This window comes from Sinocyclocheilus rhinocerous, unplaced genomic scaffold, assembly GCF_001515625.1.
Source record: "Sinocyclocheilus rhinocerous isolate Xijiao unplaced genomic scaffold, SAMN03320098_v1.1 scaffold1873, whole genome shotgun sequence".
Taxonomy (NCBI): Eukaryota; Metazoa; Chordata; class Actinopteri; order Cypriniformes; family Cyprinidae; genus Sinocyclocheilus; species Sinocyclocheilus rhinocerous.
This window is the reverse complement of record NW_015624208.1, coordinates 29,002-35,531: the sequence shown is the minus strand read 5'-3', so window position 1 is coordinate 35,531 and position 6,530 is coordinate 29,002.

Here is a 6,530-nt window from a genome sequence, read left to right as displayed (position 1 = left end):
ATCATTTGTGAATGTATAGTCATGTTTTGTAAATGATTAGTTAATCATCATTTAATCACTCGTAAATTATTTATAACTTAATCTACAAAACATAGATACAAATATTAACATATCACTTATTAATAATTTATGAACGCATAGTCATGTTTTGTAAATTATTAGTTCATCCTTAACTAATCACTTGTAAATGACTTGTAAATTAATTAAAACATACACAAATTGTTAGCATATCACTTATTAATTGCTTATGAATGTTTTGTAAATGATTAGTTCATCATTAACTAATCAATTATAAATGACTTACAACTGAACGTTATTATAAAGTGTTACCAGATTGCTTACTGACGAAAAAACAAACCTGTGGCTAAAGGAAATACCAGGCAGCATCCTATGAGTTCTCAAGAATTATCTAGTGGTTTATATTAGAACAGTTAACTATTCCTAGCAGGAACACTCTGCACATGAGATTTCATATTCAATAGATTTTAACAGCTTGTTGCAGTGCACACTTTAGAATAGGGAACACTTATTCACTATTAACTACGACTTTTCCCTCAATATATTCCTAATTTGCTGCTTATTAATATTTAGTAAGGTAGTTGTTAAGTTTGGGTATTGGGTAGGATTAGGGATGTAGAATAAGGCATTAATATGTGCTTAATTAGTACTAATAAATGGCTAATATTCTAGTAATATGCATGTTAATAAGCAACTAGTTAAGAGACCCTAAAATAAAGTGTTACCATAATCATTTGTGAATGTATAGTCATGTTTTGTAAATGATTAGTTAATCATCATTTAATCACTCGTAAATTATTTATAACTTAATCTACAAAACATAGATACAAATATGAACATATCACTTATTAATCATTTATGAACGCATAGTCATGTTTTGTAAATGATTATTTCATCATTAACTAATCACTTATAAATGACTTACAACTGATTTTTATTATAAAGTGTTACCGACTTGGGTTACCACATGCTTTAATGAAAGCTAAGAAAAAAAACAATAGGTTGCACACACAGATAAAGGTTTCCTTTGATTTACAGTTGAAATGGGTTAAACTTCCCCAACGTCAGCAGTCTATTCAACACTACATACTGTAGACCTGTGGTTGAGTGGCTTTCAGGAATCCACTTCTGAGAAAATGCAGCATTATGTCACACCACATTCTAATCTGCTGACAGCTATGTAGCAAAACTTGAATCCTTTTAAAAGAAAATGTTGAGGTCTGATGAGAATGATTTTAATCTCTTTTTCAGAGGAAACAACACACTATGTTTCACACGAACCATGTACAGCCAGACACAGAAGTAATCCTATTGCCTTTGTTAAGAGAGGTGGTGACAGAATTATGTTTAGGGTGGCTTTTCAGCAAAAGAAATTGAGAAGCTTGCCTTAGTGATAGACAAACACTATTAAGGCTTTTTTGTGTTTCGTAAATCTTATTACTTTCTAAGGCTAGTCTGGCCTCCTGAGCTCAGGAACTTCCACCAAAACGAGACATCACCCTGCTGAAAAGTCCAGCATAATCCAGCATGGATTCCAAGCTGGTTTATGCTGGTTAGTGCTGGTCTGGCTAGTATGGGACCAGCCATACTAACACTAAAAATATCAAAAGCACAAGAATATTTTTAAATGCACATCAATCAGTTGATCAAGTATACAGTAGGTGGGCAACCAGAGTGTGCTTTTTACCGCCGTGGGTGCCGCCGCTGCCGAAAAAAAGAAAAGAAAAACACTGTAGTTAAAATATTTCATATTCACAGATGCAAATTTAGCACTTATGGAGTTATGTGCATTTCTCATTTAGAACAAATTCAAGCAGGATAAATATCAAGTCTATGAGCCTGTGCTTTACGCTTAGCTAAGTATTACACCATATTTTAGATTTGAAACATTTAACAGGTGTGCCGCATTATTTATATAATATGAATCGTGTGTTATATTACCTTAAAGAAATGGTTGTTTACTTTGCATCGGAGCATTAAAAGTGGTAACTTATTTCAGTAGGCTAGGCTACATACATAGATTAATATGCTAAATGTCAATATTCTTACATTTCTGTCACGGTGCGTCAGGGAATCGAGGAGACGAGGAGATGACTTCAAACAAAATAGACTTTTAATAAAGAAACAAAAGGGTATGCACTTTAACACAAGGATCGCGGGAGAACAAACAAGGTATGACGTTTAAGACTCAATAAGGAAACATGAGGCAGACTACACATTTATATTGAACTTAACGAGTGACAGACAGGTGCGGGTAATCAACTAATAATAAGACAACGAGAACAAGAAACAGAACCAAATAAGGGCATAAGGACACACGCGGGAGAACTGAGCACACAACAAAACACGGGACACAGGGAGCACATGGGGAACAAAACACAACACAAGCCTGACAATTACTTAATATTTGTCACAAATGTATTTTTAATTTATATTTTAAAGGTGACATATCATGAAAATCTGACTTTTCCAGGTTTTAAGTGCTATAATCAGGTCCCCGGTGCATCTACCAACCAAGGAAAGGTGAAAAAGATTAACACAGTAACTTTGTTTTGGTAAGCCTTTTTCTGCAAGCGTCTAAAAAAACGAGCGCGTCTGATTCGCTCCCCTAGTGACGTTGCAAAGGCATCTCATTATAATATTATCGCCCCTTAATCTGTAAGTTTCCACCCACGGAGCCGTCATTTTGATTTCGCAAGCAACAACGGTGTACCAGTTCTAATGCCATGGCGAAAGTTTGAGCAAAACATGCTAACTGTTCTGTCTTTGGCTGCACAGACGAGCACAGAACACTATTTAGAGTCCCAGCCTCAGAGGAGACAAGAAAGCAGTGGATTTATTAATTTATTTATTGTATATTGCTGCTGCCACACAGATCTAAAACCTTCACAGACATAACCGAATGTTTTTGTAACTCGTGTGTTTTTAACATAAACTTGTGTGCGAATGATAACTTAGTTTAGTACTCGCATGCTGTGACAGCCGCTTTCTGTATGTGTGCACTCAGAAAACCATATATCAGAAGTTTAAACTAATATGGTTTAAAACGCATGATTTCAGCGTGATAAACGTGATAATCAGAACCAAAACAGATGTTTTTAGCAGGTACGAGCTGTAATGGTGCAGCTCTATTCTGGAAAAGGGGGCGGGTAGCAGCAGCTCATTTGCATTTAAAGAGACAGGCACGAAAAACTGTCTTCCACTCAAAATAGGCATTTTCAAAATGATATAATAAATTATCTGTGGGGTATTTTGAGCTGAAACTTCACAGACACATTATGGGGACACCTGAGACTTATATTACATATTGTAAAAAGGGGCATAATATGTCTCCTTTAAAATTCTTTTAATAAAACAGCATGCATTTTTGTCACGCACATAGGCCTACTTTGTTATTCGTTACCTGTCCTTTATTTTGACAGAGAACTAGGTGGGAAAAAGATATCTGTTCACTAATTAAGAAATTGTTGCACATTTTATGAATTATTTCCTTTTAGTAAAACGTGAGGCACTGTATAATTTCGCTCCCATTATTTAGGCCTATCTAAAACAAGAAACTAATAAATTAAACCTGGCCACGATTTACTCTATACTGCTGTGATCTGTTTTTTAGGCTTTCCATATCATAACATTTTAGAAATGAATTCATTCTAATAAGATTTTAGAAATTGCATTCTCAACGAGAACATTGCGGAGATTTAGCCCAAGTCTGCATTTGCTGTGCGGGTCAGAAATGCACAGGCAGACTGAAGGACAAATCGTCAAAACTATTTTAAATGTCATATAATGTTCATTGTCAATATTATCTTATTTAAACCCTTTATGTGTTTCACATAACTTAATTGTGTCGCTATCTGCGCTGCATTCATGCAGTGTGCAAGATTTGGTTGTTCGGCGCGAATGCTGTTGAGTTCCGCTCAGAGAATGCCGCTCAAGAGATGTGTTGTGGGGTTACATAATTTATTCTTATTTGTCTACATACTTTTTCTTCATTACAAATCTTGTTTGGTTTTATTTTGTATCATTGCATGTAAAAAATAATTCACTTTGTTATGCATATGCAAAATGTGAAACTGCAATCTTATTCGCAGTCTATAGCATTTTATAGGCTAAGTATTTGTACAATATTTAACCTAACCTGATTTGTATCTTTATTATTTAATGCATAAGTGATGTATTAAAACAAGTTTATGAGAGTCTTTAAAACAAGTTTATGACTGCAACATCCGTTTAATCTTGATCAAGAATACTAATGATCAAGGCATCACCCCTTTAGATCATTTTAAAACGTCTAATAGCCTTCAATTTACAGGTTATAACTGCATCTGTCTCGGATGTAGACTTGTGAAGACTTATTTTAATGCGGATACCATAATGTAGCGTTAACCTAAAATAAATGTGCTCTGTTACTATTCATATTCAAGTGCTTAAAAGTATTAATGCACTTGCATGACAGGGAGACGCCCTCGTGATCACTTGAATTTGTCCTGATAATGAAATAACTTAAAATTGGAATACCTCACATACATGAAAAATATACAGTGCCGTGAAAAGGTTTTTGCCCCCTTCCTGTTTTTTTATTTTTTGCATATTTGTCACACTTAAAAGATTCAGATCATCAAACAAATTTTAATATTACACAAAGATAACCCGAGTAAATACAAAATGCAGTTTTGAAATTATGATTTCATTTATTAAGGGAAAAAATCTGTCCAAAGTCCAAACCTGCCTGGCACTACGTGAAAAAGTAATTGCCCCTTAAATTTAATAACTGGTTGTGCCACCCTTTACAGCAACAACTGCAATCAAGGGTTTGTGATAACTGGCAATGAGTCTTTCACATCGCTGTGGAGGAATTTTGGCCCACTCTTCTTTGCAGAATTGTTTTAATTCAGCCACATTGGAGGGTTTTCGAGCATGAATGGACTGTTGTAAGGTCATGCCACAGCATCTCAATCGGATTTAAGTCCGAACTTTGATTTGGCCACTCCAAAACCTTAATTTTGTTTTTCTTGAGCCATTCAGCGGTGGACTTGCTGGTGTGTTTGGGATCATTGTCCTGCTGCATAACCCAAGCGCTTGAGCTTGAGGTCACAAACTGACGGCCGTTACATTCTCCTTCAGGATTTTCTGATAGAGTGCAGAATTCATGCTTCCATCAATGTTTGACTGTTGGTATGATGTTCTTTTTATGAAATTCTGTGTTGGTTTTACGCCAGATGTAACAGGACACACACCTTCCAAAAAATTCAACTTTGGTCTCATCAGTCCACAGAATATTTGCCCAAAAGTCTTGGGGATAAACAAGATAGTTTTTGGCAAATGTGAGACAAGCCTTTGTGTTCTTTTTGGTCAGCAATGGCTTTTGCCTTGGAACTCTCCCATGGATGCCAGTCTATTTTTTTTTATTGTTGAATCATGAACACTGACCTTAATTGAGGCAAGTGAGGCCGTTCTTTAGATGTTGTTCTGGGTTCTTTTATGACCTCCTGGATGAGTCGTCGTTGCGCTCTTGGAGTAAATTTGGTGCTGGAGTCCCAAAGCCTTAGAAATGGCTTTATAACCCTTTCCAGACTGATACATGTCAACTATTTTGTTTCTCATCTGTTCTTGAATTTCTTTAGATCGCGGCATGATGTGTTGCTCTTTAAGCATGCTTCACTTTGTCAGACAGGTTACATTTAAGTGATTTCTTGATTCAACAGGTCTGGCAATAATCAGGCCTGGGTTTGGCTAGTGAAATTTAACTCAGGTTTCTAAAATAATGTGGTTAATCACAGTTCTTGCATGATTTAACAGGATTAATTTTTCAAGTAGGGCCAGGTAGGTTTGGACAGCTTTTTTCCCTTAATAAATGAAATTATCATTTAAAAACTGCATTTTGTATTTACTTGCATTATCTTTGCGTAATATTAAAATTGGTTTGATGATCTGAATCTTTTAAGTGTGACAAATATGCAAAAAAATAAAAAAACCAGGAAGGGGCAAAAACCTTTTCACGGCACTGTATAATGAATATTTGATTATTTTTTTGTATCTAACGGTGTTGCCCCATATGTGATCAAAGTAAAAACACAAATTTTATAAGAAAATGAAAGAAGCCGGAGACTCCAAACATAGAAAAGCTCTGAGAAATGTTGGACGGATAAATCAAAAATAATTCCTTGATTCATAAATTAATTTTTTTTTTTTTCAATTCTGTAGCCTGTTTTGACCCAAAACACAAGAATCGGTGAGATATTATGTCATATACAGATTCAGACTTCTGTTAAAGTGCAAAAGAAACATGCCAATGTGGTAAAAGGGAGCACATAATTGCTTTGAAAGGGAAGTGTTAATGTTCCAGTGAGTCTTCTAGGAGCAGCAATCTTCATTTAACCACAATTCTCCACTTTTTCTCCTTCCTAGTGTCTTGAAATTGTCCCTTAAGAAGGCCAACCTGCTGACAAGTCCCATCTAGTCATTGTGCCTCTTAAAGTATCTTTCCTCCCCGCTAATCAAAATGACTCTCT